We start from the raw sequence: 25,096 nt of genomic DNA, 5'->3' as shown, positions 1-25,096 counted from the left end.
ATAACTAACTGAATGAATGGACATAGATAAATGAATGAATAGATAGATGAATAATAGAGAGAGATGAATTAATAAGAGAGACAGATAGTGCAAAAGAGGAACAGTGAGGTAGTGTTCAAGGTTTCAAGGACTGTTCAGAAATCTGATGGCAGAGTGGGAAAACACGGAGTCTCTTGTACCTCCTCCCTGATGGTAGTAATGAGAAGAGGACATGTGCTGGATGGTGATGGTCCTTAATGACGGAAGCAGCCTTGCTGAGGCACCATTTTTTGAGATGTCCTCGATGGTGCAAGTACTGCCAAGTTGACAACGCTAACAGGTCATGTTACATATTCAATATATGTTCCAGCCACTTAGTCAACTGGACACAAGCTCTTATTTAACCAATATCATAGACAAACATTGCAGCATTTTACTTCACAAACAAATATATTTGCCACTGTGGTGAATTGATTAAGCTTTCCACATTGACAGCAAATTATTTTGACTGTGTGGACTGTTTCTAATAAGATGCCGATTTCACATTTGACAGTAATATCTTGTTTTAGCCTCCTTCCTCCCTGAAAGAAAACAATATTCTAATTTTATTACAGTTGCCGATCAAAGGAATTGCTTCTTGTAGCAAAGCAGGTTGTTTTGTCCACATCGGGCTATCATTCCAAAGGCATATAAATCACTTCCTCTGTTCATAAACCGGTGGTTTCTCTAAAAGGATGGATGAACAAAGATTCTTATGTGGGGAGTTCCCTGCATTATCCTGTCTATTTTGTGGCCGATGATAGGAGGAAAAAAGTATAACGCTTCAACCATCAGGCTCTTGAACCAGGGTGGTTAAAGTCTCTCACCTCCACATGGAACTGAGTCACAGATTGTGAATCACTTTCAAGGACTTTACAAATTTTTAAATAAAATTATCTATTTATCTTTCTAGCTATTTATTTATTTGTATTTTGCCCAGTTTGTACTCTTTTGTGCATTGATTGTTTGTTGCTTTCTGTGTATAGTTTTTCATTGATTCTATCGTATTTCTTTGTTTTACTGTGAATGCTTAATTTCTACCTTTGACGTTTCTCTTTTCCCCTTTCAGGGTGGGCAGGATTCTGTCAGAGATGCTGACCTGGAGTCACACTCAAACTTTGGTTCTTTGCAGTGGTGGGACCCACTCCTGGGAGCTCACGACTGGCCACTTTTCAAAATCCTAAGGATGCAGCCTAGAAGGTGAGCGTGCCTTCAGGGTTCCAAGGTGTCGTGGCCCTGTAGATGAACCGACTCTATGCCAATGTCCCTGACTGCAGCGACGCAGTAGAAAACAGAACATGGGAAACAGCGGATCAGCCGTTGAGGGCTCTGAACCCAGCGAATCGTGCGCTCTCTCTATCTCATTGGTGGGGGAGAGTTTGTTCAGATTCTTGAGTCAGAGAACTCAGATAAAAGCTACGCAGCACACTTTATCATTGCAAATCAGCGAGTTGTTTTTGATATATCTCTTCTCTCACTGTGAAAGGGCAACACCTCTCTGTCCATTTATTGAGGAGAAAGAGAGCCTGTGGTATGTCGAGTTGTCGAGTGAATGTCTATTTTTTGTTGTACTGCAGATCATGGTCTTTATTGGGGGCCTTGCTTGGAGGATAGAGGGTGCAGATGCTTTTTTTGCAGAAGTAAGTGGGGGAGGGGGAGGGGAGGGCTGATGCTTTGCTGCGGCTTGTGTGTGGGAGAGGGAGTAGGAGGGGCTTTGGCGTTCTAATGTTTTTACAGTCACTCATTCTTTGGGGCACTCTCCTGTTTTTGTGGAAGTCTGCAAAGAACAAGAATTTCAGGACGTATATTGTGGACATTTCTCTGATATTAAATAGAACTGTTGAACCTATTGAAAATGAATTTCATGGTAGTATATAGTGACATATACATACTTTGATAACAAGTTTATTTCAAACTTTGTACTTTGAAAGTATAGCAGTTCCAAAGTCCTAAAAAGGTTTTAATAATCCTACAGCACTGAAGAGTTAGAAATGCACCAGATGATTCAAAGTTCATATCCCCAACCTCTAGGCATAAGAAAGTACCAAATGGAATATAAAAATTGACATGAACCAGTTTACTAGAGATGCAACATTGGCCTTTGTGGATTGGAAATTCCCCTTTGATGCATCCAATGGTACAATTTAAGCCTATTGTACAGTGATTGCAATGCACGTTACCTGCAGTACATAGAACAACACCTCACCAAGGTGCCTTTAGTAGCACCTCCCTAACCCACTCCATCCCACCGACCTGGAGGGCAACTGCAGTTGGCAACTAGGAAATCCATCAAGTTTAAGATACACACCCTGACTTGGACACTTAAACTTCTGCACCTTCCTTAAAGAACAGGGCTGTGGGAGTACAGTACTATTAGCAATTCGGGAGAGCTATAGTTCAAAATGTAGCCACCTTCGGAAGGGAAATTAGGGGTAGCTAATATTATTAGTATTTGCTATTTTGTACTTGCACAATTTGCCTTCTTTTGCACAGTGGTTGTTCGTCCGTCTTTTTGTGCAGTTTTTCAATGATTTTATTGATTTTCTTTGTTCTCCTGTGAATAAAAGTTAAGTTAAAGTCTGTCCCGAGCCTTATAGGCTCAACAGGCCCGTGCTTATGCTGGTTTCCGTGGCGTGATGCAACTGAGAGTACGAGACTCCCCTCCCCGCCCCCGCCCGGATAGGATGCCAGTCTATCGCGAGGTTAACCCCCAGCATTTTGCCAATACCCATTTTCAGCTGGGTGGACTGGAACACTGTGTGGTTAAGTGCCTTGCTCCAAGGACACAACACGCTGCCTGGGCTGGGGCTCGAACTCACGACCTTCAGATCGTTAGTCCAACGCCTTAACCACTTGGCCATGCGCCACACTCTCCTGTGAATGCCTGCAAGAAAACGAATCTCAGGGTAGTACGTGGTGACATACATTGTTGAGTAATCTTGCATTTACATTGTTTGATTAAGTATGCTTGTTCATTTAAATAATTCATTACAGGCTATATGTAAAAATACATGGATTGCACATGTCATCACGCTACCACATGACATATGCGCACCTCACTCAAAGTAAACACAAAGTCAGAATCACATTTCAGACTCCTGTGTCTTCCTTTAGTTTGAGATTAGTTTAATGTTTTGAAGCTACAAAACATAATACATACATTGATAATAAATTTGCTTTGAACTTTGCTGGGGATATACACCTCTCAAGATTTAAATGTAGACAGTATCCTACACATTAGTCATAGATTCATAGCACATAAACAGGCCCTTCAGCCCATCTAGTCCACACTGAATTATTATTCTTCCTCATCCCATTACCCGCACCTGGACCATACCCTTCCCATCTGTGTATTCAACTGAACCTCTCCTAAATTTTTACAGTCAAACCCATATCCCCCATTCCACCGGCAGCTCAGTCCACACTCGCACCACCTCCTGAGTGAAGAATCTCTCTCTCAGGTTCTCCTTAAATATTTCACCTTTCACCCCTGGCCTATGACCTCCAGTTCTAGCCTCGCCCAAGAACTAGAGGGGGGAGAAAAAGAACTGAATGCATTTAAAAGTGTTGTTAAAACAGATTCTCTCCGGCACAAGGGATCAACACGTCAAGACCTATTGTCAACGCATCATTGCACGAGGCCAGCCTCCAAATCATCACCAACTATCTCCTCCACCAGGGACGGCAGCACGACAGTGCTGGCTATGCCAAGCAGTCGTGCAGCTGGATTCTGTCACAGAAAAAAAACACGGCAGACCTTGGACCAGTGCCCACAGTCCCAATGGATGCAAGTGCAAACACAACAGTACACACAACAATAAATACACAGAGCAGGTGGGATCAGTGTATTGTTAGATTAGAAGCAGACAGTGGGGCTGAGAGTGAGCCAGAAACAATTCAGAAAGCAATGTCTATGAGCACAATATGTTGTACACGGCCATTATCTGAATGAAAAGACAAAGGAAAAGGGATTTAATGATATTTTTAATGGTTTGCCTCTCCTCAAGATGCGATGGGGTGGAAAAAAAAGGCTTTATTTAAAATGAAGGGTTTGAAATGAGCTGCACTGTGTCAGACCCTGTGCACAACGAGGAACAGAAGTTCCCCTGAAGTGGGAGAGGGAGAGTGGAATGTCAATGGATCTAATTATCCTACCTGAAGAACCCTGAAGAGTGCCGTGACCTCAAATGCTTTTTCAAAGGCATGTGTGGATATATAGTGTTTTGGAGGTGAAGTGGAACACACAAAAAAAAACATACACAACTATCTCGAATAGAGAACAATGACCATTTCTAAACTGGGAACGTATCACAGGGGCACAGAACGGAATAAGAATATCTATTTGTTCATTACTTATTTAGCAGGCTGTTCTAGACCATCAAGCTGTGCTGCTCAGCACCACACCTGCTTAACCCTAGCCTAATCACAGGACAACTTACAATGACCAATTAGCCTAACTAGTACCTCTTTGAACTGGAGTACCCAGGGGAAACTCATGCACTCACGGGAAGGAAGGTACGGACTTGTTTACAGGGGACACCAAAACTGTGCTCCAAACTCCAACAGCCTGTGCTGTAATCACATCCAACTAACCGCCATGCACTGTGGCGTATAAGGGTACAACCAACTGTTTGGTAAACAAGAGTCTCGGAAGGGTCTGTCCTGAAGAAGGGTCTCGTCCCGAAATGTTGACTATCTATTCCTCTCCATAGACGCTGCCTGACCTGCCGAGTACCTCGAGCAGCTCAGGATTTCCAGCATCTGCAAGCTTTCTTGTGTTTATGTTTGGCAAAGAGACAGACATTAAGATGTCCTAAACAGAGGGAAGACAGGAGGGAACTACAGAGTGTGCAGAAAGTACTGAAGATGAAGGGACTTTGAATTAACGATAGAAAACGTGGGAAATCCAAGCCAAGGTGTTAACATTTTAACACCTATCAAATTGTTAAATAGGTTAATAGAGAATCAGGAGAATCAGAGGCACATCCTATAGAGGTGTACAACATTATGAGGAGTATAGTTAAGGTAAATACTTTCTCCCTGAGGTCAGGTGAGACTGGAACAAGAGGTCGAATTTACAAGGATGTTGTCAGGATTTGAGGATCTGAGTTATAGGGAAAGGTTGAATAGGCTAGGTTGCATAGTGTAGGAGCCTGGAGGTATACAAAATTATGAGGAGTACAGATAGGGTAAATGCAAGCAGGCTTTTTCCACTGAGGGCTGGTGAGACTAGAAATGGAGGTCATAGGTTAAGGGTGAAAGGTAAAATATTTAAAGTGAACATCAGGGGAAACTTCATTCAGAGTGTGGTGAGTGTGTGGAACGAGCTGCCAGCGGAAGTGGTTTGATTGCAACATTTAAGAGAAGTTCGTATAAGTACATGAATGGGAGGGGTACGGGGGGCGATGGTCCAGGTGCAGGTCGGGGTTCAGGCAGAAGACGAAGCCAGCGCAGACTAGATAGGCCGAAGGGACTGTTTCTGTGGTGTTGTATTCTATGACTCTATGACCTTGCATCAAATCTCAGGACCAGGCAGCAAAGGCATGTGGTGTGTAATCGGTGGGAGAGGAATGAAAGACGAGAGTTGTGCAGGAGCCGGGCAGTGTACAGATCTTGAATGGTTATCATTCTGGAGGAGTTTACAGAGCAGACAGTATAATCTGTGTTGATTGATGTGTGTGTTACACTGAGGCCAACTCCTGTGATTCATTTAATGATGTTGCCAATTCAGATGAAAACCAAGTGCATACGCAGTTGAGACCACATCCCACCTATTACCATTCCATCCACCACATCCTCTGAATGATTGTGCAGGCTGCATTTTACTGGATGTCACCACCACCCGTTCTTTTAAACACGAGAGAGTCATAGCTGGCACATACATAAATAAATAAATAAGGGGATTCTACCACGGAGAAGAGCCGACTCAGGAAGTAACAAAAACAATCTACCGCAAAAGGGCTTTACCAGACTGCCCACACAGATCGTAAGCAGTGTGTCTGGATTACACCTTCAGTTCTCAGAAAGATAAACACTCCAGCACTGATGTTGCACCCAAACGCTGGTGAAGACACAGCAATTTTTGTCAGGTGGAATTTCGTATTTTGGATCAGCTGAAAAGTGCCACAGGATCTTCTGCTGAGACCCGCAAAGCAGTGCCAGCTTGGAATCAAACTGCTCTCAAGTGCAAGCACTAGCCCAGATTCCTGTCAATGCTACACCATCCACGTGATACATGTACTGGTGGAAGCCTTACACAATTCAACTTGGCAACCCAAATCTCTGCAGATCTCCCAGCTCTTAAACTGAAAAATCTGAACCACACCAACTCCACCTGGAGTACATAATGCATGTGTAATGGCTCCCTTGTAAAGAATGAGACAATTTGATGTACGGTAATTAACACAAGAAATTCTGTGGATGCTGGAAAGCCAAAGTAACTCACACAAAATGCTGGAGGGACATCCTGGCTCCCTTCACCTGTCCATCACCTCCCTTTGGTGCTGCTCTGCTTTCCCTGGGTCACCCTGCTCTGTCAGATTCCTTTTCTTCGCCCTTTTACCTCTTCCATCTATCACCTCCCAGCTCCTCACTGCATCTCCCCTCTCCCACCCACACATCTCCACCCCCCCATCTGGTCTCACCCATCACCTGCCAGCTAGTCTTTGTTCCCCTCCACACAGCCTCTTTTTCTGGCTTCTTCCCCCTTCCTTTCCAGTCCTGAAGAAGGGTCTCAGCCCAAACCACTGACTCTTCACTCCTCTCCACAGGTGCTGTCTGACCTGCTGAGTTCCTCCAGCATTTTATGTGTGTTTGATTTAATTAAGTTTGTTAAAATGTTTTTAATCAGGTGAACATGTTGGGGAGAGTGGAATAGGGTGTTCATTTCACTTGTTAAAATTATCTTAAGAAATTATTAAGATTACTTTAAATAGTGAAGGAATTCCCAAGACATTGATTATTTGTGAAAGAACAAGAACTACAGGAAAGATATCAATAAGATTGAACCGAGGTTATGTGAGACTAGAACCAGAGGTCATAGTTTAAGGGTGAAAGGTGAAATATTTAAGGAGAACCTGAGGGGGTGCTTCATCACTCAGTGGGTGGTGAGACTGTGGAACGAGCTGCCAGCAGAAGTGATGATGTGGGTTTGTTTTCAAAACTTGAGAGAAATTTGGATAGCTACATAGATGGGAGGCCTATGGTCCAGGTGCAGGTAGATGGGACTAGGAAGTAGTTTGGCATGGACTAGATGGGCTGAAGGGCCTATTTCTGTGAGTGTTCTATGAATCTATGAGTTTAAGACAAGATATTCACACTCATCCCACATCAGTGAGAACACTGGCAGCCTGTGGGTCTAGGGCTATGATATTAAAGCTGTTGTGTCAGTGTACGTCCTGCTCTGTGCTGTCCAGGACATGGAGCCTAACTTCCAGAGAAAGACTGCTGGAAGAAAAACGTGGTCCAGAGGACAAATAACCAGTGACCACAGGCTGCAGTAGATGAACTTCAGGGCAAACAACATGATACAGTTTCAAAGTGACTGCTACCAGTACGTGCAGGAACGCAAAGCAAGTTAGTGACGCATTTATCGAGTGGCAGTTTTTACAGAGGCATCAATTCATTTGTTTTAAGTAGATTAACACCCCCTTTAACACATCAAGTATGCTTTTCAATCTGGTTTATGGTCCCAGCAGTAACTTCTGATTATGGATGAGATGTCAAACTTCAGTCCACTGTCCATTCTGAAGTAGATGTTAGAAAGAATCCCCAGGTACTTCAAACAAGAGCAAGCAAGCTCTCTCTCTCTGTATCCGTAAGCCTCCCCTACATCATTGAAATAGGGAGAAATGCTAATTTTTTGTGGGATATTGCTCTGTACTGATTGGTTAACAGATTTCATTTATTTTTTTTAAGGCATCCGTTAGTCTTGCGAGACCATGGATCTGCACCTGGAAAGTCTTCACTCTCCAGGGCACAGGCCTGGGCAAGGTTGTATGGAAGACCAGCAGTTGCCCATGCTGCAAGTCTCCCCTCTCCATGACACCAATGTTGTCCAAGGGAAGGGCATTAGGACCCATACGGCTTGGCACCAGTGTCGTTGCAGAGCCATGTGTGATTAAGTGCCTTGCTCAAGGACACAACAAGTTGCCTCGGCTGGGGCTCAAACTCACGACCTTCAGGTCACTAGTCCAATGCCTTAACCACTTGGCCATGTGCCCACATTTATTTTTACAACGGTAATTACACTCCATTGGCAAATGAAACAGTTTTGACTTCCAGGGATTGTGAAAAATACAACATGAACATCAGTCCATTCTGTATTGGACCCACATGCATTCTTTTTGGCAATGTTGCTATATCTTTGACCACAACTAGCTGCATTAAGAAAACTCTTCCACGGAACTCTACCTCATGAATCAGGACATTGAAAACCACTTTACGATCGCAGAAATTTCAGCTGCGGAATTTTAATATACGGACGCAAAGCAGTGGCTCGGCCCCATGGTAGGGTAGTGGTTAGTGTAATGCTACTACATCTCGCGATGTTCCGGAGTTTGGAGTTCAATTCCAGAGCTCTTCTGTAAGGAGTCTGCACGTCCTCCCGTGGAATGCGTGGGTTTTCCCGGCTGCTCCAGTTTACAACTGTAAATTGACCTGTGATTAGGTTTGGGTAAAATGGGGGTTGTGGGGCGGGGTGGCTGGGAGGGCTGGAGGTGCCTACTCTGTGCTGGATGGACAGATGAATAGATAGATATTCTACCCTGATTATTCGGCACAGAAAGGAAAAGTAATGTCACCTCCTGGTATTAAAGCATGCTACAAGTTGAACATCTGTACTGATGCAAAGATTCCATTATTAAGTCAACAGCAGAATTTACTGTTGCATAGTTTCCTGCTGGTTATCTAAATTAACCATAGGATCAAACTATTACTCCCACACATTTCCACGAGCAGAATTTAGTCCAGATTTATTTTTTACAAGTTCATTTCAATCTCAAGTGTTTCCTATACTGTTTGATTTCAAACTGAAATATTTTTACAGCAGCTGCAAGTTGCAGATTTAATCACACCTTAAACAAATACAGATTCCCATTCAGGTTTATTGATCACAATCCAATCCAAATGCCAAGCTCAAATTTTCTCACCTAATCAAATTTTCTTTAAGTATTTTTTTAATCCAAATTTTTGTTTGTAAACCTCAATGAATTTACTGAATGTTTTACACAATGTGTTGCTCAGTTTAAAACAAATGAGTCAGTACCTCTTTTAGGATGGTAATATTGAATTTATTGGTTTAATGAAATTAGATTTGACAGGATATTTCTGGGGATTATTACAATATTTAAATGTAAGCCATGAGTAATCTAAATTGTATTGGTACCCAGAATTTATGTGGAGACTCAATACTTGTGTAAGTTGATGGTTTGTTTATTTGATTATGTTAACATTCCCACTCTTTATAACAGTATTTAGTTATCATTACTGTATGTGTAAAAAAAAACTGCATTTTATATAACACCTTTAATAATCCAAGGTGGTTCACTGGAGCACAGTTACATAAAAATTGTCACTTAAAGAAGATAACACTGGGGAAAAAAAATGCTGGAAATCTAGAGTAACACACGTAAAAGGCTGGAGGAACTCAGCAGGTCAGGCAGCATCTATGGAAACGAATAAACGGTCATGTCTTGGCCTGAAATATTAACCGTTCATTCATGTCCATAGATTCTGTCTAACCTGCTGAGTTCCTCCAGTACTTTGTGAGAGATTCCGCAGATGCTGGAAATCTTAGGTCAACATCCACAAAATGCAGTAGGTTAGGCAGCATCTATGGAGGAGAATAACTGTTTACCCACACCCCCCACCCACCCACAGATGCTGCTTTACTTACTGAGTTCTGGAACATTTTGTGTGTGTTGAATTAAGATTTAAGTCATGCTTTCAAAAGAGGGGAAGGTACAGTATTTTATAAAAGGAATTCTGGAGTTTTGAGACTAAGACAACTGGAGACACAGGCTCCAACGCTGGCATGGCAAATATAAAAGTTAAATATTGAATACGGATCTTAGTGACATCACCCGGCATCAGATATCCAAAGTCTCTGCAACTTATGATGCCGCAGAATTTTCCATCCAAGTTTGGATTGTGTCCCAAGGACAGCGAATATTTCAGTGAATATCAATGATAGTATTTCAATTATTCAATCAAAGACCCACCTAAAATTATGGGAAAGACTGTTAAAAATTTCAAAAAGGGCACAGTTTGGGGGCAAGATGATCTTAGAGATAAAACTCTGTAACAGGCCCTTCCTTCAGTCCAATTAACCCACTAACTCATGTGTCTTTAGAATGTGGGGGGAAACCGCAGCACCTGGGGGAAACCCACACGGTCACGGGGAAGAACGTACAAGCTCCTTACAGACAGCGGCGGGAATTGAACCTGGGTCGCTGGTGCTGTTATTATTGTGTTATGCTACTGTGCTGCCCTATTCCATGGGCAAACAATGCAGTTTACTCAGGAAGTTCTTCCAGGAAGATAAAATTCTATACACTCATACTGAGTGCATAGCCTACTCTTGGCCACAAAAATAAGCAGAATCACTTGTGGTGTCTCGGGTCTAAGAGGTTAAATATGCAAACTATTGCCAAAGTCGCAGCAATTTTGGATTGTTTTAGATTGAATTGTTTTACGGATTGTTAATAAATCAATGACAGTGTCGTAAAGTTACAGAAATGTTAAAGCATAAAGGGGACTGAACAAAATAAGCTATCCAACTTAACACACACAAAATGCGCAGGAACTCGGCAGGGCAGGTGGCATCCATGGAAAGAAATAAACAGTTGCCATTTTGGGCTGAGACCCTTCTTCGGGATCCAGCCCTCTAGATCTTGGGCACCAGCCTTACAAGTTGCAATCCATCAGCATTGCACCTTCACTGTCTACAGGTCCTTTCCGCATTCAGTGAAGGGTTCATCCTCTGCACTCCTATTACAGTAAGTAGGTTCCAGCTGAGTGTGCTGACAAGTAGGTCTCTTCTCTGAAGACCTGCTGAATCAACACTTGTGGTTTTCTCATGTATTTACATCAGAACTGGCAATAAAGGGTTTAGAGAGAGCACCAAAAAAAAACAAATCGTAAAATCCCCACCTGAAGTTTGCAAGTTTCATTAAAAAAGAAAGCAAAATTGGGAAGTTCCTTGAGAGTGCAAGCGGTTCTATGACACTTTCTTTACAGATTTCTCTCAGATTAGTACTTAATTTGACGGGGTCTTAAAAACAAGTGTAGTCTATTCTCTTCAGTGACACAAGTGCTCTTTGGCTATAGCAAATGCTCGCAAGATAATGGAATCCTGGTAACTTCTGATTCTGATTCCAAAATTACAAACAACTTTACCGTAACACCTCAGCTTACAGAAATTCTGATTAGTTGCTCTTCATGTTAAAGTAAGACATTACAATTAGCTGAAGTGACACACACTGAAGTCTCCAAATTCTGGGAACAGGAAGGAAGATGGCACGCGTGTCTTGATAGCTGTTTCCTTTCCAAGTTACTGGCTCACCACTCCACTCACTGCACAATTTTTAAGTCTTTTCCCACTTACACCCAGTTTTGTTGTTTCTTTGATATTCTAAGAAGTCAGAGGTGGCCCAAACAGGAAAAAAACACTTTTCTGGCATTCAGTTCACAAACTGATTTTCAAAATGAGCAAGTTTTCCATTAAGACAAACTTTTAAAATGAAAGCTGAAAATGGTAAAAACGCTTGAAAATTAATGTGCTGGATACACTCAATACGTTAGTCAGCATCTGTAGAGAGAGAAAGGATTAATGTTTCAGGTCAATCAGTTTTAAACAAAAAGATCGTCAAACTGAAACATTAACTTGGTTTCTCTCCCCACAGCTTCAACATGACTTGCTTGTTTTTTATTTCAGACTTTCAGCATCTGTGGTTCATTAAAATAGAAAATCTGCAAACTGCTATCTCCCACTAACTGAGGATAATGGTCAGATCACCTGTTTTAGCAATATTGACTAAGAAATATATACGGACACTTATGAAAGCAATGAAACTTCCTGATTAGTCAGGGTGTGAAGGGTTATGGGGAGAAGGCAGGGGAATAGGATTGAGAAGGAAATGGATCAGCCATGCTCCATTTCAAATGAAGCAGACTGGGGCCAGATGACCTAAATCTGCTCCTATATCTTATGATCTAAAATAACATGCTGTGAGATTCTTCTATTTTCCTGAAAGGGAAGGTGGAATCTTTGTATAGCATCTCATGCAACAAAACACCTCATTGCTCTCTCAATAGGCAAAAGCCCGAAAGCACATACCGTCAGGTTCAAGGACAGCTTCTATCTGACACTTGAACAGACCTCTTGCACGATTAAGGTGGACAACCTACCTCGTTATGATCTTCTGCTTTATCATTTACCTGCACTGCACTTTTTCAGCAGCTTTTACACTTTGTTCTGCATTAGTTTACCTATATAGCTCAATGCACTGTGTAATGATATGATCTGTATGAACAGTTACAAGGCAAACTTTTCACTGTATCTTGGTACATGTGACAAGAATAAACAATACTAATCCTAATCCTAATATGACACTGATTTTGGAGGCTGGCTTATGTGCTCAAGTCCCTGGAGTGGGATTTGAACTCACCACCTGCTCATCCAGCATTGGATTCCTTACTGAAGAATGTCCTGATCATGTACCACATGCAAAAGTCTTTGGCACATACATATATATCCCCCCCCCCTTTCTCTCTCTCTCTATCTACGTATCTCTATCTATCTCCCCAGGGTGCTTAAAACTTTTGCACAGCACTGTAGTAATTTTATGTATTGCACTGTATTACTGCCACGAAAAAAAAACAAAATTCACGACATATGTGAATGATGATAAACCTGATTCTGATATGGGTCTCTATTGTGGACTGAGAGTGGGAAGGGGGGCAAGGAGAGGGGAATCTTGTTTGGAAAAAGGGGAAAAGGAGAGGGGAGGGAGCGGGAAGCACCAGAGAAACATTTTGTAATGATCAATTGTTTGGAATCAAATGACCTTGCCTGGTGTCTTGGGGCTGGGTGTGTCTGCACCCGTGCAACCCCCTGCCCCTGGCACTACTTCTCTGCCACCTGTCCCACACCCCTCTTGTGGCGCTCCACCCTCACCATTCCCGACATCCTTTGCTCCGACCAGATTTACGAATTTGCTCTCCGATCTACGTTTTACTGTGCACAAGCCTTAGGCACCCTAGTTATATACTGTATATGTGCCCAAGACTTTTGCACAGTAATATATGTGTTCAAAGCTTTGAAAAATGCTGTGAATACAACTTACACTGAGACATTTGTAATGATGTACACCTGCCAAATTACTGGAAGCTGTATGTTCAGAGGTAAAATGGAGTCAACAACACTGATTTTTGCGAAAGGCAGGAAATGTCACTATCCACTGGTCCCTGTTGAAAAGGACAGTCAACAGACTCCTTGTCCATAACACCTAGGGAGTGAAGAGGAGGTAGAAATGGCCATTGGAAGCCTGTCGTTCCAGCAGGAACTTCCAATAGGTACACACTGTGGCCACTTTATTAGGTACTGAGTGTTTGTTCATGGTCTTCTGCTGCTGTAGCCCACCCACTTCCAGGTTCAACATGTTGTGCATTCAGAGATGCTCTTCTCTTATAAAGCGAGGTTATTTGAGTTACTGTCGCCTTCCCGTCAGTTTGAACCTGTCTGTGCCATTCTCCTCTGACCTTTCTCCTTAACAAGGCATTTTCGCCCACAGAGCTGTCGCTCACTGGACGTTTTTTTGGTTTTTTTGCACCATTCTCTGTAAACTCTAGAGACTGCTGTGCATGAAAATCCCAGGAGATCAGCAGTTTCTGAGATACTCCGACCATCTTGTTTGGCACCAACAATCATTCCAGGGTCAAAGTCACTTAGACCACACTTTTTCCCCATTCTGATGATTGGACTGAACAACAACTGAACCTCTTGACTGGCCTGCATGCTTTTAAGCATCGAGTTCCTGCCACATGATTGGCTGATTTGTTACCTGCATTAATGAGGTGTACAGGTGTACCTAATAAAGTGGCTGCTGAGTACATTTCTGACTATTTTAATCAGAATGCTTGTTAGAGGCTTCCTGAATTGACAAAAACTATCCAATTCACATCTCTGAATGTGGTGGTTAACATCAGCAACCCAGATTTCATTCTGTTACTGCCTTTAGGGTGTAGGCACATTCTCTCCTTGATCATGCGGGTTTCCTCCGGGTACTCTGGTTTCCTCCCGCATTCCAAAGACGTACGGGTTAGTTGGTTAATTGGTCAAATGGGTGTAGTTGGATGCACAGGCTCACTGTGTGGAAGGGCCTGTTACTGTGCTATATCTCTAAATCACCAAAAATAAAATAGCAACACACACAAAATACTGGAGGAACTTAGCAGGCCAGGCAGCATCTTCATTTTTCTGTCATCTATGTAATGTAGCGGTTAGCGTAACACTTTACAGCATGAGCAAAGTGGGTCAAATCCTACGGCTGTCTATGTGCATTTTCTCCGTGACCATGAGGGTTTCCTCCCGGTGCTCTGGTTTCCTCCCACATTCCTTAGACATACGGGTTAGTAGGTTAATGAGTCACATAGTTGTAACTGGGTATTGTAGGCTCATTGGGTCTGTTACCATGCTGTACCTCTAAATAAATAAACAATGAACTGCTGGGAGTGGCTGAAGATAACAACGGAATACTTTCTCCTCAAAAGAATGTGGCATAGTAGAGTCAATGGTTAGCACCACGCTTTACAGTACCAGCGACCCGGGTTCAATTCCCGTCACTGTCTGTAAGTTTGTATGCTCTCCTTGGGTTTCCTCCAGGTACTCTGGTTTCCTCCCACAGTCTAAAGACGTACTGGTGGGTAGGTTAATTGGTCATTGTATATTGTCCCATGATTAGGGTACTGTTAAATCAGGGGTTGCTGGGTGACGCAGTTCAAAGTGCTGGAAGAGCCTGTTCTGAACTGTACAGTACAGTACCTCAATAAATAGATAAAGCGAGGCAGCTTGAAAAGCTCAGTACAGTATTCAGATTAATTGATTGGTGTTGGTTGAGGAAATTAGAGATCATGCAGTCAATATGAGCATTTGGAAGATAACATTAAGTGCCAGATCGGGCAGGAGGAGCCAATTGGACCAGATCCGTTTTTACGTGAACCTACAGAGCATTTCACCGTCTTTGATCTTGGAGTCTGCAACTATTAATTACAACAGTAAGATTATCGAATTAGAAGGGAGTGACAAAAGAAAAATCAGGAGGACTGAAACAGAATAGGTGGGCACATGTCAGGCCAAGAAGATTAAATCATCTGCAGAGTTTTATTTTGTTCTCTTGGGTGAGACTTTAAAGAGAACCAGAGGCCACATCTGCCCTCTTAGATTCCATGGCATCACACTGAAGAGGCAGCGGGGAATTCTCCCTGATATCTTGGCCAACGTTTTATCACTCATTTATGTTACTTAAAAAAAATCTCTAGTCATTACCATACTGTTGCTTGTGAGACCTCGCTCTGGGTAAATTATCTACCACATTTCCTTCAGAACAACAGTAGCAACATTTCAGAAGCACTTCAACAATATAACATGCTCTGGAACATTCTGAATGCTTGAAAGGTATTGTATTAATTCCCATCTATTATTTCCTTTGATGGCAGGTAAAATGACAGTGCCTCACAGCGTTTTGGAAGATGTTTTCCTTGTTTATTCACCCATTCCCTTAGACACAAGATGCAGCTATAGACACAATTGAAAGTGAGAATTATTATGCTGGTGGGCTGACTTCATCTCCCTGTTATAGTACTCTCATTGACCTTTAAAGATTCAAATACAAAGGCCCATATTACCACATTACCTGGTGTGTGGAAGCCTTAGGTCCCCCATTATCAGGTTCACTAACAATTATTACCTTCAACCATGAGGCTCCTGAACCAGCATGGTTAACTTCACTCACCTCAGCGCTGAACTGATCACAAATTGGTGCGGATTATGGACTGGACTCGTCTTTAGAGGATGCTGCAGTTCATGTTAGATGTGTTTCTGGTTTCTGATTACTCCTTCTTTATTGCTATTTTGCGCGATTTTGTTCGGGGCGGACTGGCTCTGTAGCTGCTGTCAACGAGCGATATAGTGCTAAATTGGACTGAACTGAACTAGACTGCTTCTAGGACTCTGCAGTTTGATGTTTAGTATTCTGTGTGTTATTCGCTTGTTCTTTTTGCGGTTTACGCGATTCGTTCTTTTTTTTTGGCGCATAGGATGTTTGATGGTTTCTTTGAATGTGTTCCATGGTGTTTCTTTGTTTCGTGGCTGTCTGTGGAAAGACAAATGTCAGGCTTGTATACTGCAAACGTACTTTGATAATAAATGTACTTTGAACCTTGAACACAACCTATGGACTCAGTTTCAAGGACTCTACAACTCATTTTGTCAGTATTACTGTATTTGCTCAGTTTCTCTTCTTTTGCACATTGGTTGTTTGTCAATTTTTGTTCATGTGTTTTTCATTGATTCTATTATATTTCTTTGTTCTACTGTGAATGCCTGCAAGAAATTGAATCTCAGGGTAGTACATGGTATACTATACACTGTACGCACTTTGATAATAAATTTACTTTGAACTTTGAATTGTAGCCAAGTCTCCTCCAAATAAGATTCCTAAATAAATTAGTGCTTAATAACCAACCCACACAATCACCCCGCCCAATTTCAGGTTTTCACACAGCCAACTTACGAAGCTGGCCTTTTTGGAAGTATAAACGCTACTGGCTGCTGAGAATTCCCACCCTTTTTTTTGGCAAATTCTGCTGTTCCAGAACACGTGTTCATGCAAGGTCTGCTGATCTGAACTGATGAGTTGAAGAGGGTGATTTTTCGGGTTTTCATTATGAGGTCTTCATTTTCTTCCCCAAAGTTGAAAATTTTCAGATATGTTGGGCAATTTTCTCTACCACATCTTGGCTGGGTAGTGGGGGCCAGATCTCCCCAGTGCTTTCTGACTACAGCAGCGTCCAACACCTCCACCCTATCCCCCCTCGATCTCTTAAGCTTTAGATGTTTGCTGCTGTACTAAATCCTACAGTGGTCTTACCACCACAGTATTCCTTACCCCCAACTTATTTTTGTAACATTCTCTAGGCCTGCAACCCTCTGATCTATGCCCCTTACCTTGAACACCTCTCATTTTCCTTCACTCCAAAGAGCCTTAGCTCACTCAACCTTTCTTTAAAAGGCATGCTCTCTAATCCAGACATCATCCTGATAAATCTCCTCTGCACCCTCTCTAAAGCTTCCATATCCTTCCTACAATGAGGCGATCAGAACTGAACACAATACTCCAAGTGTGGCCTAACCACAGCTTTATAAAGCTGCAGCATTACCTTACGGCTCTTGAACTCAGTTCCCTGACTAATAAAGGCCAACACACCATAAGCTTTCCTAACAACCCTATCAACTTAGCTGGAATAAAAACAGAGAATTCTGGAAACAGCAGGTCAGTCAGCGTCTGTGGAAAGAGATACAGAGTCCGGGTGGCAGGGGAGCATAAAGCTATTACAGCACCAACTCCGCCGCTGTCAGCAAGGAGTTTTATACTCTCCCCATGACTATGGGGGCTTTCTGGTTTCCTCCTACATTCCAAAGATGTACGGGCTAGCAGCTTAATTGGTCACATGGGTGTAACTGGGTGGTGTGGGCTCTGGAGGGTCTATAACCTTACATTACACTCAATACACACACCTGGAGGAAATCTGTTCAAGAGGAAGCCACGCGACATGACAGCAACCTCTGTTGTGCCGCAGAGAACAACTGGAAGCTGCGAAAGGAGGGACTGAACAATCAAAAGACCCAAACACTAACCACACTGCACCAGAATATGCGGATCCCAGTCAGGCCTCTACAGCCACCACAGGACCCACCAATACGTGACCCCTTAGGAGAATACCATATTCCACTCGAGTGATCGCACCACTATCTCTGCATAAAAAAATAAATAAATAGAATGGGTCAATGCATTCGGGCCAGAAATAGCGAAGGGTCCGTTGTGAAGGAGGACCTGGACTTTAACTGTTTCTCTTTCCACAGATGCCACCTGGTCAGCTGCTTCCAGCATTTTCTGTATTTTCTTTTTTTGTTGTTGTTGATTTTCATGAAATCAGACATGTAGTCTGAAATTTCAGCATTTCAGAAACATCAAAACAGCTTTTGATATCCAAGACTTATGGGATGTTAGGAACAGCCAAAGCATGCTTCAGTATAGCTTTAACAGAAGGATTTGCCTGCACCATGCCCTCCAGACAACTCCACCATGGATGGCCCCAAGCCAGCTGTGAAAGGAGGAGGGGTCGACATGGGGCTAATAACCCCATTCTGTGAAAACGCAGAGCTACAGAAATGCCAACAGAAGCTCCTAAGACCTCATTGCAGGGAGAGGATCGATCTTTGCCTTGAAATGTCGGCCCAATGAGCTGCTGTTGGCCGCCTATGCCACATTAGGGCTGATGGACTTATACAATGCCTTCAAAGTGGTGCTCTGTTCACTGGTTACATCACACTGCTGGAAAAAGGCAAACCGTGTACAACCCACCTCAGGTCTATTATCTCCCGAGTCTTAGAAGCAGTTTTGCCCAGACTTTGGTCTCTAGCTCCAGTGCTGGAACCCAATGAAATCATTCAGCAGATCTCAAAGGAACTAATTTTATATCTTTACAAGTGGGGTTGATCAAGATTCCAGACTATTATCACATGTACATTGAAACACACAGTGAAATGCCATCATTTGCAATCAACACACCCGAGGGTGTGCTGGGAGCAGCCTGCAAGGGTTGCCACACATTCTGCCTCCATTCTGGATTAAACTGCCTTTTGAACTGGCCCTCACTAACACTGAGGGCACATTGGTTTATAAACACAAGAGTTTCTGTGGACGCTGCAAATCCAGAGCAACACACACAAAATACTGGAGGAACTCAGCAGGTCAGGCAGCATCTATGGAAAGGAATAGTGTCGACGTTTTAAGCCGAGACCCTTCATCAGGACTCATGATGGATTCTGATGAAGGGAATCTGCCCGAAACATCGACACGTTCCTTTTCAATAGATGCTACCTGACCTGCTGGGTTCCTCCAGCGTTTTGTGTGTGTTAGCCAGGTTTTGTGTGTGTGTGTGTGTGTGCCTTGAATGAGTTCCGTTAGCACTTAATTACTTTAAGCTTCAAGTGTCAGACCATTCAGTTGGACTACTGGGTTAGTAGCGGGACTTCAGTAATAAACGTCGCCTGGTGCTTGTTTTTAACACTTTGAGGCTGGAAGGTAAAACTGAGATGGGCAGGGATCAGTATAGCCATAGGATGACAAAGTGTTTGGAGCCTGCTTGTCAAAAGAGGAAGGAAATACTGAGGGAAATGATTTGCACCTCATGATCTGGGTGCTAATGTAGCGATTATCCCTTCCTGCCACTCCATGACTTTATTTCATTAGAGAGTCTTAACAAATAAACTGTCTATTTCGGCAGAAAAGAATAAAAAAGGTTTCAAACTTTTGGACCTTAATCTTTGTTTTGCCATTTCCATCTCTCTCAGAGACCCATTGTGATAAAAGGCTCAGTGGTGTCTTGCTGCCCATAAATTTTGTGTTTCATAAACAGAAGCTGGAAATCCAGAGTAACACACACACACACACACACAACATGCTGGAGGAACTCAGCAAGTCGGGCAGTGTCTACAGAGAGGAATAAACAGTCAATACTTTGGGCTGGGACTCCTCATCAGTGTGGGATAAGAGGTCTCAGCCCAAAACAGCGACAATTTATTCCTCTCCATAGGTGTTGCCTGACCTGCTGAGTTCCCCCAGCATTTTGTGTGTGTTGTTTTTTTTTGTATTTCAATGGGTTGAAATTCAGGCCAGCTACACACTCTGTCAAATGTGAGGACTGATGATGAAAGCAGCCACCAAGTGAATTCGGGTATCGGTGAAATTCAAGCTAAAATAGCACGTTATGTAATGGGACAAAACATTTAGCTTGTGACATTGTAAGACTAGGAAAATATTTAAAGTATTTTTACGCAGGCAATCATTTATACTGTGAAATTTTGTTCTTCAATGCCAACAGTCGTACCATACAAACACTTGTTTTTTCATATACACTTGTCCATGTTATGGTACAAGAATTTAAATGGTTTGGCAGTGAACACATGGAGATGCTGTCCAGAAAGTGGCCTCCTGTAATCCAAGTTAAGCATTCACCAGTGCGCCTTTGTAACTTAACAGGAGATGACGAATTGCAGGGATACTGAAGGATAATTATGCAGTGTGGGAAACAGAGAAGAGGAGAGAGAGAAGAAGAGAGGGAGGAGAGAGAGAGGGCAGAGAGAGGGAGGGCACAGAGAGGAGAGAGAGAAACAGACAGGGTCAGAGAGAGACGCACACACACAGATAAACAAACACAAAGACAGACAGGTAAAAAGATAGTAAGAGAGAAAGAAATAGACAGAGAGAGAGACAGTCAAGGAAACAAAAGAAACAGAAGAACAGCAGAAACTGTTGGAAGTAAAACAGACAGAGTAATGGATGAGATCAGGTCAGAAACTTTTTTACGTATTCTATCCAAAAGTATAAAAAGCCAGATTTATTTAACTGTTCACATGGCCCCGGTTATTTTTCCATGTAGTTCATACTGCATCATCCAGGGTACTGGTATTACAACAATTACATTTTCCTGGAGTACATTGCCATGACCTTCAATCTAGAATGAGATAAAACATCAGCCATGGTAATGCTAATAAGAATCTGCTAGGCAAGTTACATACTGAAATGTTAGCACTTAGAAAGGATTTATTCACTGAGGGGTATTCAAACACTGACATCTAGACACAGAACAAAAACAGCGAAGCCTGCCACATGTAATAATTCTCTTGATGACATGATAACAGTGGTTTCTATGTTGTTTTGCATAAAGAGAGGTCTATATTGTAATTTGTTCACAATAATTTCAAGTTATGTTTGTAGTGATTAGCCAATAATTTAAATTAAACAACAGAAGTGACACAGCAGAGCAGTGATTTAGTGGAAGGAAATGGTAACCAGAAAATTTGAATTAGGCGACAAATGGGGTTTTATACATCTTCACCAACAACAACTTCTTTAGAATTTTCAAATTGTAAAGTAAAAATTCATATGGGATTGTAATTGGAACATAGATCAAAGTTAAATTCATTTCCTCAATCACGTTACCTGAGCAGCTCAACTTATAAAGCAACATTTATTTTAAAGGAAGCTATGTGCTATTTTTAAGCAATATTTCTTGGAATTTTACACCTACCATGTGAATATGAACTACCAAGTACAGGGTAAAAATAATTTGACAATATAGGATACAAGTAAAAAGGAGGAAAAAGAGAGAGAAAAAAAGTTGTGTTGCTGTAAGATCCAATTTGTTCTTCTTGATAAATTAATAAGATTAGGTGCTCTGAGTTTTTGTTACCTAGACCCACAGGGTTAGAGCTCATGGTCCGTATCACTTAAACTCAGAAGGAAATTACAACAGATCTTGATTTCTCAGTGGTAGTACCCTCACTTTTTAAGTCAGGAGGTTATAGGTTCAAGTTCCAATCCAAGCTTTTAAGTATAAAATCTGGAACTGACACACCAGTGAAATACCAAGAAGCACTGAATCCTTGTAGCTGTAGAAAATTATAACTCTAAGTCTCTGGCCCACGGTGTGGCCACACTCTTAACTGGATATAAACCTGCCATGCCATTATTTTAAGGACATCTTCTATGGCCCTCTGAACAGATTACGTGGCCATTATCACATTTAATTTTGTGGGGCTCTGTTGTGTATAAATAAGAACTAGGAATGGAAGGGTCTCAACCCGAAACGTCGACTGTTTGTTTATTCCCACGGATGTGGCCTGACCTGCTGAGTTCCTCCAGCATTGTGTGTGTGCTGCCAAGGAATGGGTGTAGCCAATCTAGTCTCTTGAACTTGACCCAGCCACTCAATAAAATCATAGTGGATACATTATTCAAGATAGCCTATTGCCATTCTTCAGTACATGAATGTAAAGGAGAATGAAATGATTGTGATTCTGCATCCAATCCCCAAATGCAGTCGGCACAGCACTATGGTCCAAGAACCTACTTAGCTCTATAGTCAGTCCAAGAATCACAATCACTATTGATGAATAGTTTCAGCCTGAAGTGTCGACTGTTTATTCCCCTCCATAGATGCTACCCGATCTACTGAGCTCCTCTACCATTTCAGAGTTTAAAGTTCAAAGTAAATTTATTACACTATACAACAAAGATTTTGCTTCCTGAATACCTTTAGGTGTACCTTATGAATTTTGGGCTACTGATCATGAAAATCACCATGAAATTTCCCTATCACGCACCATTTTTTAAATAAACTTATGTTTATTATTTCAAGTCAATTAAAATGTTGCCTACTGTGTAAGCTGGAAAGTTTCCTATCTTGTCCAGGCATGCTTGGGCACGCTTAGGCAGCGCAGCTGCTGCATGGCAGGAAAGGTTTTAGTAATAATTACTGGGTTCAGGACTGTAAGGATGGAATTTGCTATCACCAGGCTCAAAAATTTCTATGAAGGATTTTGATATTTGAGACAGATGCTTCCCAGAATAACTGATGCCAAGATTAAGGAAAGCACTTTTGTTGGTCCACAAATCAAACAGGTCATCAATGACAGGCAATTTGAAGAATTTCTAGTGGGACTGGAGAAAATCACATGGAAGGCATTCAAGGAAGTTGTTGAAATTTTTCTCGGCACCTACAGAGCCCCAAATTATATGCATGCTTCAAGCATATAAAACCATGAAATGCAACATGTCACTAAAAATTCATTTTCTGCATTCCCATTTAGACTTCTTCCCTGCAAATCTTGGTGCTGTTAGTGACGAGCATGGTGAAAGGTTTCACCAGGACATTGCGGTCATGGAGAAAAGATACCAGGGCAACCGGAATCCATCAATGCTGGTGAATTATTGTTGGACACTTAAGCAAGAAGCCTCAGACAGAGAGTACAAATGAAAATCATTAACAAAATATTTTTAACTTCGTTGAACTATTGCAAAGCATCAGCACCATTATGCAATTAAACACATTACATTCAATAAAAGTTAATTTGTTGTTTTTCCAAATTCCTACATGATACAAGTAGTCTGAAATTATATCTGTGTTCATCTTCAAGCAGTCTATCATAAACAAAAAAAATTCTGAGGAAGCAACACTTTTGAAAAAATTTGTTGTCCAGTGCATCGAAGTACATGTATGTCACCATATACAACTCTTTGTGGGCATAATCTATAAATCCATTAACCAAAATAGAATCAATGAAAGAAAGGAACCAGTGTGCAAAAGATAACAAACTGTGCAAAAACAAAAAGAAAGAAATAATAATAATAAATAATCACTAAATATTGAGAACATGAGATGAAGAGTCCTTGAAAATGAGTCTATAGGTTGTGGGAACAGTTCAGTGATGGGGTGAGTGAAGTTGAGTGGAGTTATCCCCACTGGTTCAAGAGCCTGATGGTTGAGGAGTAATAAATGTTCCTGTGTGAGTCCAGAGCCTCCTGTGCCTTCTTCTGGATGGCATCAGCGAGAACAGAGCATGACTGAGCATTTTGTGCATGTTGATCTAATTTCCGCCTTAAACATCTTCAAGGACTCAGCGCTCTGCAGTAGAAATTTGCAACACCCACAACCCTCTGAGGGGGATAGTCCTTTTCATTTCCATCTTCAATAGATGACCCTATTATTCTGATACAATGCTTCCACCTTGTCAGCACCCTTCAGAGTCTTCTTCCTGTCAATAACAACCTACATTTCGGAAAGCACTCTGTGCAGAAGTGTTTTGGGACATCCTGAAATTGTGAAAGGCATTGTATACAAGCACAGACAGTCTTACCCTTCACGTCCCTTGTAAAGAAAACAGATTTGTTCTGCTATGTATACACTTGCAGAGTATGTAAACATAGATGTATATATTCATTCAAACTCAAGATTCATTTTTTATTTATCACCAGTACATTGAAACATACAGTGAAATGTGTTGTTTGTGTTAACAACCTGCACAACCGAAGGGTGTCCTGGGGGCAACCTGCAAGTGTTGTCGCAGATTCCAACACCAACATAGCAAGCCCACAATGTTCAGCAGAACAACAGGGAACACAACAAACAAAAAGACGACAGCAGCAAAACAAGCCAGAGGCTTTTCTCCCCAGGGTAGAAATGGCAAATACAAGGGAGTATAATTTTAAGGTAATTGGAAAAAAGTACAGTGAAGATGTCAGAGTTAGGTTTTTTTTTACATAGAGGGAGTTTGGTGTATCGAATGAATGCAATGCTAGAAGTGGCAGTAGAGCCAGATACATTAGAGACTTGTAAGAGATGTTGACACTTGGCTGACAGAAAAATGGATGGCTATGTGGGAGGAATAGGTTAGGTTGATTTTAGAGTAAATTAAAAGGTTGGCACAACATTGTGGGCCAAAAGGCAAGGTCCTAAGCTGTGATAGTATAGAAATATGGAACACTAAAGCACAAAAACAGACCCTTCAGCCATCTAGACCATGCCAAACTATTATTCTGCCTCGTCCCATTGACCTACAACTGGGCCACAGCCTTCCCTGACCTCCCATCCATGAATTTATCCAAACTTCTCTTGAATGTTGAAATTAAATCTGCATCCACCACTTCTTCTGGCAGTCTCATTCCACACTCACTACCCTTTGAGTGAAGAAGTCCCCTCTCATGTTCCTCTCAATCTTTATAGCTTTCACCCTTAACCCATGACCTCTAGTCCTCATCTCACCCGAACTCAATGAATAAAAACCTGCTTGAATTTACCCTCTCTATACCCTTCATAATCTTGTATACTTCTGTCAAATCTCCCTCATTCTCCTACACTTCAGGGAATAAAATCCTAACCTATTCAATCATTTCTCTATAACTCTGGTATTCCAAATCCTGGAAACAGCCTTGTAAATTGTCTCTGTACACTT

The 25,096-nt window shown here is 41.9% G+C and overlaps 1 protein-coding gene and 1 long non-coding RNA gene across 5 annotated transcripts in view; one reads left to right on the top strand and one right to left on the bottom strand.

Moving 5' to 3' along the window:
* LOC134353148 (uncharacterized) overlaps positions 1 to 1,121 on the top strand; it is a 49,793-nt gene extending 48,672 nt beyond the window's left edge. The window contains exon 3 of the long non-coding RNA XR_010019552.1: positions 1,088 to 1,121. This is a non-coding gene — a long non-coding RNA (uncharacterized LOC134353148). The remainder of the gene's footprint in view (positions 1 to 1,087) is intronic.
* The window catches only part of LOC134353147 (mastermind-like protein 2), a 490,104-nt gene that overhangs the window by 99,439 nt on the left and 365,569 nt on the right, over positions 1 to 25,096 (bottom strand). The window contains exon 1 of one of the 4 annotated variants that reach the window (XM_063061107.1): positions 16,032 to 18,760. The exons of the other annotated variants lie outside the window; for them this stretch is intronic. The gene's annotated coding sequence lies outside the window, so the exon portion shown is untranslated. Of the gene's footprint in view, positions 1 to 16,031; positions 18,761 to 25,096 lie in introns of those variants that run through there. 4 annotated transcript variants of the gene reach the window in all.

Source organism: Mobula hypostoma, chromosome 10 (assembly GCF_963921235.1).
Source record: "Mobula hypostoma chromosome 10, sMobHyp1.1, whole genome shotgun sequence".
Classification (NCBI taxonomy): Eukaryota; Metazoa; Chordata; class Chondrichthyes; order Myliobatiformes; family Myliobatidae; genus Mobula; species Mobula hypostoma.
This window is presented reverse-complemented; position numbering and strand designations above follow the sequence as displayed.